This window comes from Nanorana parkeri, unplaced genomic scaffold (genome assembly GCF_000935625.1).
Source record: "Nanorana parkeri isolate BGI_ZX_2015 unplaced genomic scaffold, ASM93562v1 scaffold82, whole genome shotgun sequence".
NCBI classification, from domain to species: Eukaryota; Metazoa; Chordata; class Amphibia; order Anura; family Dicroglossidae; genus Nanorana; species Nanorana parkeri.
In genome coordinates, this window is record NW_017306350.1 from 34,940 (window position 1) to 47,524 (window position 12,585).

General features: G+C 40.8%; 1 protein-coding gene across 1 annotated transcript in view; it reads left to right on the forward strand.

The window, feature by feature from the left end:
• Positions 1–12,585, forward strand: part of SHF (Src homology 2 domain containing F) — a 93,662-nt gene that overhangs the window by 21,092 nt on the left and 59,985 nt on the right. The window lies entirely within an intron of this gene.

Here is a 12,585-nt window from a genome sequence, read left to right on the forward strand (position 1 = left end):
CATGTTTATAAAAGTATCTTGTCTTCATTCATTAACCTCTTGCCGTCCACCCGTTCAGAAAAAACAAAATGGCCTGGATGGGAAGGGGGTTTAACACCCCAGATGTCAACTGGTTAACCATCTGTGAATTTTAACTTTTAGTAACCCGTTCTATCCCAGTGATGAGTGTTTCTAAACAGTATTTCCCGTGTTTCAAATTATTTAAACATAGTTTATCCTTTCCTTTTATCCTTCAGTACTTCGTTATTCTAGTACATATTAACTAGTTCATAGAGTCCATAGGTGTCTTTCTATTGCATTAAACTTTTATTCCCTTTCCCACTAATATAATTAAAAAAAAACCTGTGCTAGTTCAATTCAAAATAACATTTAAATCAGTTGTGCCCCGAAGTTCCCTTACCTTAGGAAAAAACCCCACTTGAATAATTGGGGGGTGTGGACTCAGTTCGCCCAGGGTGATTTCTGGGAAGTGCTATTACTGGATTGACATAGTGTCAGAACAAACATTAAAAACTATTTAAAACAACCCCTCATTCGCCTCTGTAGCTATAGGCATTGGGGAGAGATTAATCTGCAAAATTCCACAACAAAGACACTGACATCACAGCCTCTTTTACTTTTTATGGAAGCATAATCTTGGCAGCCTGACACCCCTCTAATGTAAACATGACAGGTATTTCTACTCTCTTAGAAACAGACTGATACTCCACTTAGCGCTGTCTAAATAAAAAAGTGAACTATATAGCCTGGGCTCCACTAATTAGTTTGAAGCCTTTTGACGTATATCTGGATGTGAGCCGCTGCCAAATTCTTCATCCGATCCAGAATTTAGTTAATTTTAAACTAAACATTTTATGATGTAAATGTATTTAACATACACTAAATGTTAGCTCTGCTATATTTTGAATCAAACAGAGTCAACTGGGGCTCTTGCAACACATTTGTATTTGATGGGTCTGAGGGAACAAAAGTAGATCCCTGCCAGCAGCAAGTAGTTAAGTTCAAGCTGTCATATTTCTAGTATAGGTTCAAAAATAACAGTGACTCTCTGTTTAGTTTTTACGCGCAAACCCTCATTTTTCTTTTCCTCTAGCTTTCAGAAATAATCCTAATGCCGTTGTGCCAAGGAAAAAATATTTCTAAACCCTGTCATCTTCCTCACTTTGTCTAAGCAGATGGACTCGTAAGAGGTTCACTTGATGTGTGTAAATAATTAATTTAGAGGAGCGTGTTTCTGCTTAACGCCAGCATACCTCAGGCAATAATGGTTAGATAGCCTTTGCAGCTCCTTTTTGAAGCTGTCAATCATTCTTCTGAATTGTAGCACTATTGGAGATGTTGTTTGGCAGCAATGTTTAATTATAACAAATGCTTTACTAGTAAAGGATACATTTGGTCATTAAATATTTAGTTCTATTTAGCTTTGCAATTTATGCCTAACGGAACCAAACAGAGGCTATGTTTAGTTGTGTGATTAAAATAATGTTGCATTCCATTTATAAAAATGCCAGATTGGATAAATCCAGCAGATCAGCCCAAATGTCTAACTTCTTTTATATACTAAAATTGTTAAAGACATGGGGAGAGGTGATGGTGATCGTCCCATGGGGCCACTTATATATGTTGTGTCCATGAAATTCCACTTGACCTTCACATTGCAGGATAGGGTGATGCATTGTCACTTTCTGTTCAGGAAATATACTGGCTTGTAATGTCACTCCCTGTCCCGAATATATACTAGTTTGTAATGTACATTCCTTTTTCATCTATTGCCTTGAAAGCATAATTTGTGATTTTCAATGCAGTTACATTGATAAGATGTATAAGCATATAAGCATAGTACAGTGTGCTGTACTTGGATGCCTCCATCTGAAGCATCGGAACAAGAAGGAACTATAACAGGAAACAATATAAGAGCACGCCTTAAAGGAGAACTATGAGATGAGTGATTTCCACTCACCTCATAGTTCTAGCCGACCTGTGACAATGAGACTGTCACAGGTCGGCTCAGTAGATTGGGAGGTGAGCGAACACATACCGGGTTCGCTCACCTCTCGATCCTGTCACGGCTCTCTGCTGTGACAGGGGGAGGGGTTGCATTCCCCGCTCCGATCTGCCAGCGCTGACTGGCGGAACGGGCGGGGGAGGGGGCGGGTACAGCTGGCTCTGCCTCTAGATAGGCAGAGCCAGCTGTCACTCACGCAGCTGGGCGGATCTCGACGTCCATGTCGGTATCCACTCAGGCTGCGGCGTCTCAGTATACCGCGAGCTGTAGCTCGCGGTATACTGAGCTTAGGGTAACGGGAGGACGCTAGTTTGTTTCCTCCCGTTACCCTAAGGAGAACTATGGGGAAAAACACTGACCCCATAGTTCTCCTTTAAACTGTATTAGACTTTGAAAAGGGCCGTATGAGGAAATATGCTGAAAGGTTTTAAACTTCTACAGATTATTCATGCATTTTTATAAGCTGATGGACAAAGCGAAAGATGGCTTTGGTACCTCCATGCTACACTGCAGTCTAGCGTTTGAGAAGTATTGGGTACAAAATGATATATTTAATGGTGATCTGTTCTTTGTTAACCAGTCTTCTGAAAATGTTTTGAGAAAAACAAGATCAATTTACAGGCATGCAACTCCTTACAGCTTTAGCAGTGCTGTGTATTAAAGTTGCTATGGATATCAAAGCATCGGTATGTCTTTTGGTCTAGCTATACATAAATTTACACCTTTTTATTGTAATGCATATTTTTTTGTAAATTGTTTTAGAGTTTTATTTCATTTTTATCATTTTTGAAAAAAAATGTGAACATTTTTTTGAATTTTTTTTTGTTCCGTTAACTTTATTGCTATCACACAGGAGATAACAAGCCCCTGTGTGATAGCATTTGGAGGTGGCAGGTTCTCTTTATTGATCCGGTTACTTCCAATACAGGAGTCCTAGCACAGCACTGTGCTGAAACACCTGTGACAGCTGAGACAGGAGTGCAGCTCTCCCTTCTCTGTGTTTACCTGGAGCGGAGAATGGACGAGCAGGCTGCATACAAGTGAACTTGGCGACATCGCAGAGATCACTTGTAAACGAACGAGCGACTTCCCTGCTTTACATTTTTGCCCTGCTTGCCCAAAGCAGGGCTAAATGTAGAAAACTACCCGCCCAGCACTTCATGTTCCAGGCATCGGGCAATAGGAATTGCACACCCCTGCTGCCCCGAGACCGGGCCTCGGTTGGCCATGTGGGCAATCCAGCCCTGGGGTAGACCCCTACACAATAATGTAAGACATTTTCCCTTTATATTTGCATATGAGATAAAAACCTTAGATTGTAAGCTCCTTAAGGGCAGGGACTCATGTGAATGTACTATATGTAAAGCACTTAAAATGTAAAGCCTAAAATGTTTGTCGCTATATAAACTCCTGTAATAAATAGGAAACCCTAAAGGTTAGCAGGTTACCCCCACACAACTTATGTCATTGACATAGTAAAGCAAACAGCTGTTAGCCACTTGTGAAACATGTTTTAGATCTCTGGCATGGCATGAAGACGAGCTATGAATTCTGTTTTTATATTTTATATTTGGAAGGTTAAATAGTTACTTCTATAACCACAACGACATGAATAATTGTGGACATACAGTGGTACCTCGGTTCACACACTTAATTTGTTCCACGATTCTGGTCGCGAACCGAATCAAATTTCTACATAAGGTTCAATGTAAATAAGGTTAATCCGTTCTGACCCCTATGAACGTGGTAGCGAACCGATTTTGGTCGCGAACAGAATCACATTTTCCCATAAGGTTTAATGTAAATAAGGTTAATCCGTTCTGAACCATATGTCATTTTTTTAACCACAAAAATATGAAACAAAGTAGAGTACAGTATGAGGAGAGTGAACACTAACCTTTCTTGGGTCAACTTCTGGCATGGAAGACAGCAAGGTGGGTGGGGAGGAGGTTATTGTTTTGGAGGGAGAGTCCCCCTCCATTAGGACAATCGGGAGATCTCCTTCAGGGGTTTCCTCTCTTCTTTGTCTCTTAGCTGCAGGGTCAATTTTGGTGAAAAAATCTGTCACTTGTTTTTCCTGCGCTGCAGAACCCTCTGGAAATGAGAGACCATGTTGTCCATCAGATTCAACACTCTGTTCGTTATAGTTATGTTGGGGTGGTGCTTCTCAAAGAAATCCTGGCACTCATTCCATTTTTCCATAAGGGATTTTATCACATCACTGCTAACCTCCTCCCTGTCTTCCTCTTCCTTAGGGGAATGCTTCTCATTTAGCGCCTTCTGCTGCTCAATCTGGAGTTTGGCAAGTTTTTCCATCGTCAGCTTCTTGTGGGCCTCAACAAGCTCCTCTATGTCTGCACATCGATGTCCATACCCATACTCTTGCCCATGTACACAATCTCTTCCACTACCTGTGCAGCAGACTCTTCCATGTCACGTTCAGTGACACATTCTGGCCACAGCTTCCTCCAGGCTGACTTTAAGGTCTGGTACGTGACATCTTCCCAGGCTTTGCCAATGAGGTTGATGCAATGGAGGGCATTGAAATGTTTCTTCTAGAACTCTTTCAGAGTCAATTAAGTCTGTTCAGTGACATTAAAACACGTGGTGAAGAGCGCCTTTGTGTACAGCTTCTTGAAGTTGCAGATCGCTTGCTGGTCCATGGGCCACAGAAGAGGTGTCGTGGTAGGGGGAAGAACTTGACCTTTATGAAGTTATACTCAGCGTCCATATCATCCACCAAGGCTGGAGGGTGTGCCGGGGCATTGTCCATCAGAAGAAGGTACCTCTCAGGCAGTTGCTTGTCAGAAAGATATTTCTTAACGGTGGGTGTGAACACCTCGTGCAGCTATTCCATGAACGATTGCCTTGTGACCCAAGCTTTCACGTTGGCCCTCCACATGACAGGCAGTCTGGCCTTGTTCACATTCTGTTCCTTGAATGCATGAGGGGTCTGGGAATGGTACAACAAGTGGCTTAATCTTCAGTTCAGCGCTTGTGTTTGCACACAGCAAAAGGGCCAATGTGTCCTTCATGGGCTTGAGACCCTGCACTGCCTTTTCCTCCTGCGTGATACAGGTTCTGTTCTGCATCTTCTTCCCACAGAGCCCTATTTCAGTTGAACACTTGTTGAGTGACGTATCATTCTGCCTTCATGAATTCCGCAAAGTCTTTCTTGTAGGCTTCTGCAGCGGCCTTGTCAGAACTGAAAGCCTCACCATGTCTCATCACACTGTGGATGCCACTTCTCTTCCGGAATTTATCAAACCCTCTACTGACTTTAAATTCATCACTAGATGAACTAGTGGAGGGGTTTTGCTGCAGGAAATCACTGTGCAATTTCCTGGCTTTTTCACAGATCATAGCTTCACTAACACTATCACCTGCCAGCTGCTTCTCATTCAACCACACTAACAAAAGTTTTTCCACTTCTTCCAGTACTTGTGTCCCCTGCTTGGTTAACATAGTTACTCCTTTTGCCACATCAGCTCCTTTTATTGCAACTTTAGTCTTCAAAATAGTCGAGCTTGTCGACTTCGCCATCTTGTACTCCTTCAATTCAATGGTAATTTTCTTCAAAACCTTCTTGTTACCATTCTTGCTCAGCACTTTCTTGTTACCTTCATTATTGCGCTGCACTTTCTTTTACCACCATTCTTGCTCTGCACGTTCTTGTCACCCTCATTATTGCTCTGCACGTTCTTGTCACCCTCGTTATCGCTCTGCACCTTCATGTCATCCTCATTATCGATCTGCACCTTCTTGTCACCTTCATTACCGCTCTGCGCATTCTGGTTACCTTCATTACCGCTCTGCGCATTCTGGTTACCTTCATTAACGCTCTGCGCATTCTGGTTACCTTCATTACCGCTCTGCACATTATTGGCACCTTCATTACCGCTCTGCACTTTCTTTGGAGCCATGCTGGATTGAATACAGTACTGTATGTGCTAAAAAGCACACAAAAAAGCTTCACAGCAAGTGTGCACAGGTCTGTCTGCGACCGCAATCTCATCTAGAGGAAGTCATGCCCACGTGTCAGAGCAGGGAACATGGTCGTGTTCATCACCCGATTTGGAGTTTGCCAACCGAAGCAAGATTTTGCCGAACTTCCTGTTCGTGAACCAAATTGTTTGCGAACAGAAGCGTTCGTGAACCGAGGTATTGCTGTATTAATTTTAAATATGATACCTGTAGGAGCAGGCAAGTCCTTTTCTATAGCAATCCTGGCGCAAAAGCTGGCATAACTATGTCAGGACATTCTTCTGCTTTAAAGTGAATTTGTGTTTGCTTTATCTTTGCTAATCTGCTTTCATTGACAGTCAGATACTTTGTAGAACTATCTAGAGGTAGAGTGAACACAGGTTTAACTTAAGTCTCAGTCCATTTGCCATGTCCTTGAAGACATTCCCAGATTCATGATCTACTACATTAGCCGAGGCACCTACCTGCCTCTCTCCAACTAAGAACTAGCTGTCAGACGATTCATTTGTAGGGGTTTGTGGGAGGAATTGAATGAAACATGCCATGAGAGAAATATGGAGTTGTCATTACTTTCCCTTTAAAACTACTAACTGACTGACATGTTGATGCTTTGGTTTCAATACTTTTTGAATCACTCGCCTGTATTAAAAATAGGAAAAAAAAACTTTTCTCAGCATTTCATTTTCTGCAAGCTTGTTGTGCGTCTCTGGGGCAGTGATGTATTGAAGTCAAGCAACCAACATTCTCACAAAGAGCCCAGCAATGGAAACCCTCATATTGAGGTTATGACAATTGAACGTTAGTGTAGTTCGCTTTTGCAGTGAAATTTAGGAAACCCCCAAACTATGTTTTTCATCTCAATATTTCTTTATTAAAGTTAAGTCATGTAATACAGCAAGATGACATTTGGTAATAAAAATACTCACAGGTGTATGAAACATTAACCAGTCAGTAGTGTTAACAGTAAAAGAAACATACATAGATTATTATGCCGTATCAAGCTAAGTATTCAATACGTATTTCTTTCTAATAAACTTGGAAGGGGGAAACATGAGGGGGGTAGAGGGGAGAGAAGACAAAGAGGGGTAAAGTAAAGTACCAGTTGTGTACTTTCAAATAGAGGAAATCAGACATTGCAATAGGGGTGTATAATCCATTGTGTATGATGATAGTGCGAATATCAGGTAGGAAATTTTCAATGTCGATATGTAGGATGGCGAGTTCCGGACATGGGGAGATAGGCGATGGGGTAAAATGGGAGATTATACGAAAGACTTTGTTCCAAAACCCACGGAGGGACCTACAATGCCAAAGAATGTGTGAGAGTGACCCAATGCTTCCACATAGTCTCCAGCAGAGCGGAGAGTTGGAGTTAGAGAATTTTGACAGTTTGTATGGAGTGTGGTACCACCTATGTACTGTTTTTTGTAGAAGTTCGCCGTGGTTGGAGCAGTGGGATGCTTTGTGGGACAATTGAAGTGCGAGTTTCCACTGTGACTCTGAGAAAGATTTGCCAATCTCCCGTTCCCATTTCAGCATAGGTGGCGTTTTTTGAAAGTGGCAATAAAGACCTAGTAAAGCGTAAAACAGAGAGATACTTCTTTTGGTGGGGGCGGTGCTGAATAGGAATTTATAGAGGTTGGTGTCCACAGGAATTGAAAGCGGTAGAGGATGTGAAATTAGGAAATGTGTCACCTGTAAGTACCGAAACAATTCATTTTTAGGAAGGTCATGTTGATCGTACAAGTCTTGTAGAGTTTTAAGTGTACTTTGGGTATTGAGGTCTTGTACGTGTGTTATTCCTGAGTTTCTCCAGCGTACCAAGTTTAGTTGGGGGATGCAGTGCTCTACAAAATCCAGAGGGGTGAGAAATGTGTGAGAGGCTTTGGTAGATGGGAAAGAGAGAGAGGTAAAGCCTTCCAGGCCGTCAGCGTGGATTGTATGGTTGGAAAGGGCGAGGAGAGGGAGGCCGGGGTTACCTTAAGTGACAAGAGGAGATTCACAATGGAGGTACAGGGCAGTGTAGCCAGCTCCATTTGAGCCCATACTTTATCTTGCGTGTGTTGACACCAATGCTGTAGTTGGGCTAGAATAGTGGCCGTGTGGTATTTAGCAATATCAGGAAAGGCAAGACCCCCCATGGATTTCTGTTTATACAGGATTTGTGAGGAGCATCTAGGTTTCCTAGTTTGGGAGGGTTCTAAAGATATAGAGTATTGTGGGGAGGAGCAACATTTTGAACGCTGCTACTCTGCCGCATACAGTGAGATAGAATTTAGAAAGTGAGGCTAGTTCTTTGGGTATGGACTGAAGGAGTGGCTTGTAGTTATATTGAAAGAACTATATCGTCTGCAAAGAGACCTATCTTGTTGTTGGTAGGACCTACTGCAACACCATGGATGTGGGGATGTGAGCGCACAAGGGTTGCAAGCGGTTCCATTATGAGGACGAATATTATGGGTGAAACCTTGGCGAGTGCCATTTGAAATTAATAGGTCGTTTGAGAGGAAACCTGAGGTAAGTACCTTCGCACTAGGCGTGGAGTATAAAGCTAAAATAGCGTTCAGTATGGGACCTATAAAGCCAAACTTCATTAAAACCGATTTCAGGAAGTTCCAATTTATTCTGTCGAACGCTTTTTCGGCGTCTAGGGAGAGGAAGAGGGAGGGAACTTTGTTGAGTTCTGTGTGTTTTAAAACATTTAGTAAACGTCTGGTGCCGCCAGGGGCCTGTCGTCCGTGCACGAAGCCTACCTGGTCAGGGTTTATGAGGAGGGGAAGTATGTGTAAAAATCGGCCAGACCAAATTATGTTTTTGTTCTCATCACACAGGATACCTAAAAAAAAAATTCAATATTAACTTTATAGTGATTTATTTGGAGCAAGTTTATACATAGGATTGGAAGCTATTCTAAATGGTTTCAAAGTGCAATTATAGAGACAAGCTGAGGGAAAGTTAAAGGAGAACTATGAGGTGAGTGATTTCAACTCACCCTCATAGTTAGTGCCGACCTGAGCTTTGGGTCACGGGAGGAGGTTAGTATGTGTTCTCCCGTGACCCTAAAGAGAACTATGGGGAAAAAGCCTTGAGATATTTACCTTTTGTTAGAATGAACAGAGTTCACATGAAGCTTACTACTGATGATTTAATCTGTTCTATCAGCATATACTATACAAGCTGTTTTTTTTTTGTTAGCTTGTATCTGCTCTTCACAGTCTGTGCTAGTCTGTGTTTGTTTGACATTGTTTGTACCTTGGTGACTGTCAATGAACAGTTGAAAATGAGGACACAATGGTGTAACTGGAGAATTTGTAGCTCCACTTTTAATGCTTTTCCCTAACTTGGTGTAGAGAAACCATTTTTATCTTGCCTTATTTCTTTCCCATGGTTTGTTACCCATAATATGTCAGTTCTGGTAAAAATATAATAATTACATGACTGAATATAATTCTGTGTTCAACCGCATGCCCAGGCCTCCTAGGACGTGTTTACATTTTCCCCCCAGTGTGATAATGTGCTTAACATGTGGTTAGGAATTAATCACTATCGCTGGACGCATCTATCATGTAGACAGATATGATAGTGATTGATTTGTAACTGCATTCAATCGTATCACATATGATTACATGTGGTTTGCCATCGTTCTGCTGCTTTTAAATGTGCCCACTGCCACTTAATCATTAACTTGAACAGGCGACAGCTGCTGCCTGCAAATGGCAGATTTGGGATTCCTGCTGCAGGAGATCACAAGTTCCTGAGGCAGGAATACCTAAACACACCTAAACTATAGGTGTGAATGAGAGCCAATAGTTTCATTTTCTGTGGGGGAAAAAAAGGAACCTGTATTTCACCGAGCATGTACTAGTGGTGGCCATCTGCCTAGTTTGAGAGACAATTTTTAGTGGGCAGAAGGACATTGTATTGTCTACATTATAAAACCCCCAAGGCATATACATAGTCAGTCTTAGAAATCATGCAAATCTTTGTATTTCTGGGCTTGTTTAATCCCAGATTTGTATAAACATAAGCAAACAAGATTAGTAGTATATGCATTATAAAAAGCTCATTATTTAATTGACTTGAGGTACAGTATTACACTTGCCAGGAAGGAGGAGATATGCTTTAAGTATTAGAAAGCCTTTCTTTTGTGATGCCTTGAATTAATAGCAAACAGAAAAGGTGTTATGTAATTGAACCTGCATGATGAAAGATGAATCATAGCTTGGTAAAGTGTTTCTGATTGCACAATCAGAGTTACAGCTGTTACAGCCCATGCATTATAGGCTCTAAGTACTTTGTGTTTGTATTTCCTAACACTTTTCAGGGCCTATGGACTACCTTGTATTGAAGAGTGACTTCAACTGTAATTTCTTTTGTTCCCTTTCTTCAAGTGTTGAAATGGCAACTCTAAATAACGCTAATTAAGAATTCCCAGCTGAGGTAATCAGAGTGTTCCCGATTCAGTATAAAGTGTGATTTACAAAAAATAGAGCTGGTCACCAATGTCTTGTAATGTAATGTCATTTAATGGTGAGACTTGACAGGAATTTAAAAAAAAATAACTTTATTTTAAGGACAAAGATATGTTGCGAGAAGTACAGTAAGTCGAAAATAATTTGTTTGTTGAGGAGCTTTATGAAAAGAAGTCAAGAATATGAACAAGGCTTTGTTTAATGAAACAGGCACAATAACTGTACGACAAAAGGGCTACCAGAATTTTTTTTGGAGGGGGTAGCATACAAAACATATACAAGCCGTATCAAGTTTTTTTTATGCACACTGCAATTAAGATTGTGACATAGATGGATATCTTTCAGCTTATTAAAATACACAGAACATCAGTTCAAGGAAATGTATGGGGTTATTTAATATATTTTATTTAATATGCGCAGAACTAATAAATACAATTTTTAAAAAAATTTGAGGTAATGATGTAATGTATTATTTCATAATTGTCAATTTACATGCATTTTAGGATATGTAAAAACATTTTTCTCTAGTGTTCTGCATATGTGTAGGTATCTAGATCACATGTAGACATGAGCATCATACTATTATACTTAAGCTAAACCACCTAATCTATGTGAATGGCTCTTCTGCTTAAAGCTGTTTGCTGAAATATATTGTAAAGCAGGGGTTTAAACGTTTTAAGCAAACAGCTAGTTCACTTGCCATCAGACTGTGTCCTGTAGGAGGGAAAAAATGACCTCCAGCACTGGAGATCAGTGGGAGTAAAAAATGCTCCAGCACTGGAGATCAGTGGGAGTAAAAAAATGCTCCAGCTTCAGTGGTTAGTGAGAGTAACAAATACCAGCGTCAATGACATTAGTATAAAACCCCATGTCAGTAGTAAGTAGGAGTAATAAATGGCCATTTGTCAGTGGGAGCAATAAATGCCCTGGTTTCAGTGAGAGTTATAAATGCCCCAGTGTTCTTGCTCAGTGGAAGTAATACATTTTTCTGCATTTGGTTGCCAGCAAGAGTAATAAATGCCCCAGCATCAGTGGAAGCAATAAACGCCCTGGGGTCAGTGGGGGCAAAAAATAGCCTGGTGTCTGGAAGCAATACATGCCCTGAGGTAAGTAGTAATAAAAAAATGCCCCCATATGATTAGTCAGTGGGGGTATTAAATGCCCACGAATCACACTGCTCCTCCATGGTGATGCCACAACCTGTATTATAAAGATCAATCAGGAGGAGCTCACACTGCCTTAAATTCCCTGTGACGGACTGCAGAGCATCCCAGCAGAAGGCACCTACTCCCATTATGCAATCTTCCTCTAGAACTTTGTAAATTTGTACCAATGTGCATACTTTATTGTCTAATGTTCAGGAATCTTTCTGATGTTCAAACACATAAAATACTGATGAAATTGTTGCCAACCCGTGTTTAAATATATTCTTGACAAAAGAGAGCTATGTAGCATTGGAATTTCACTTGCATAATCTGAGGAGTGGTTGTAAAAAATGATAAAAGCAAACAAATGTGTAGTGCCTCACTTTCTGTTGGCCACTAAACCCATATCAACAGTTAGATCCCAGTTTACTGATACTCTCAGATGACTGGATGGTTCTTGAGGTTTACAGCATTGTACATGTTGCCTTTGTCCTTGGTGTGGTGTGGTGGTGAATATTGATACTCTTGAAATGCTATATATTGTCAGTATTATCTCAAGATGAAACGGCGATTAAGGGCATATTTCATGTTCAAAATATTTTATTAATTTTACATTTTAACTTGATAATAGAAATCAAGTCCCCCATATTATGGGGTCAATAGCATTAGTAAACATTAATGTAAAGAATAAGAAGTGAAGGAAAAGAGAAGAGGTAGAGCAGCAGAAAATAGGAGGGGAGGGTAGCACCAAGGTCCCCAAATTAGGAGTATCTTGCATTTCCAGAGGCTCAAATGTATAGGTTGGACTTGATGGACTTATGTCTTTATTCAACCTCAAATACTATGTAACTATGTATGTCAAGCTCTCAGGGGAAATGTCAGGGTGAGTAAAAAAAATCAACGGATTCCAAACCTTTTGGAATTTTAATTAAGGACATATTTCAATGCTGGCCATACGTTATCTAATGTAATTATCTGA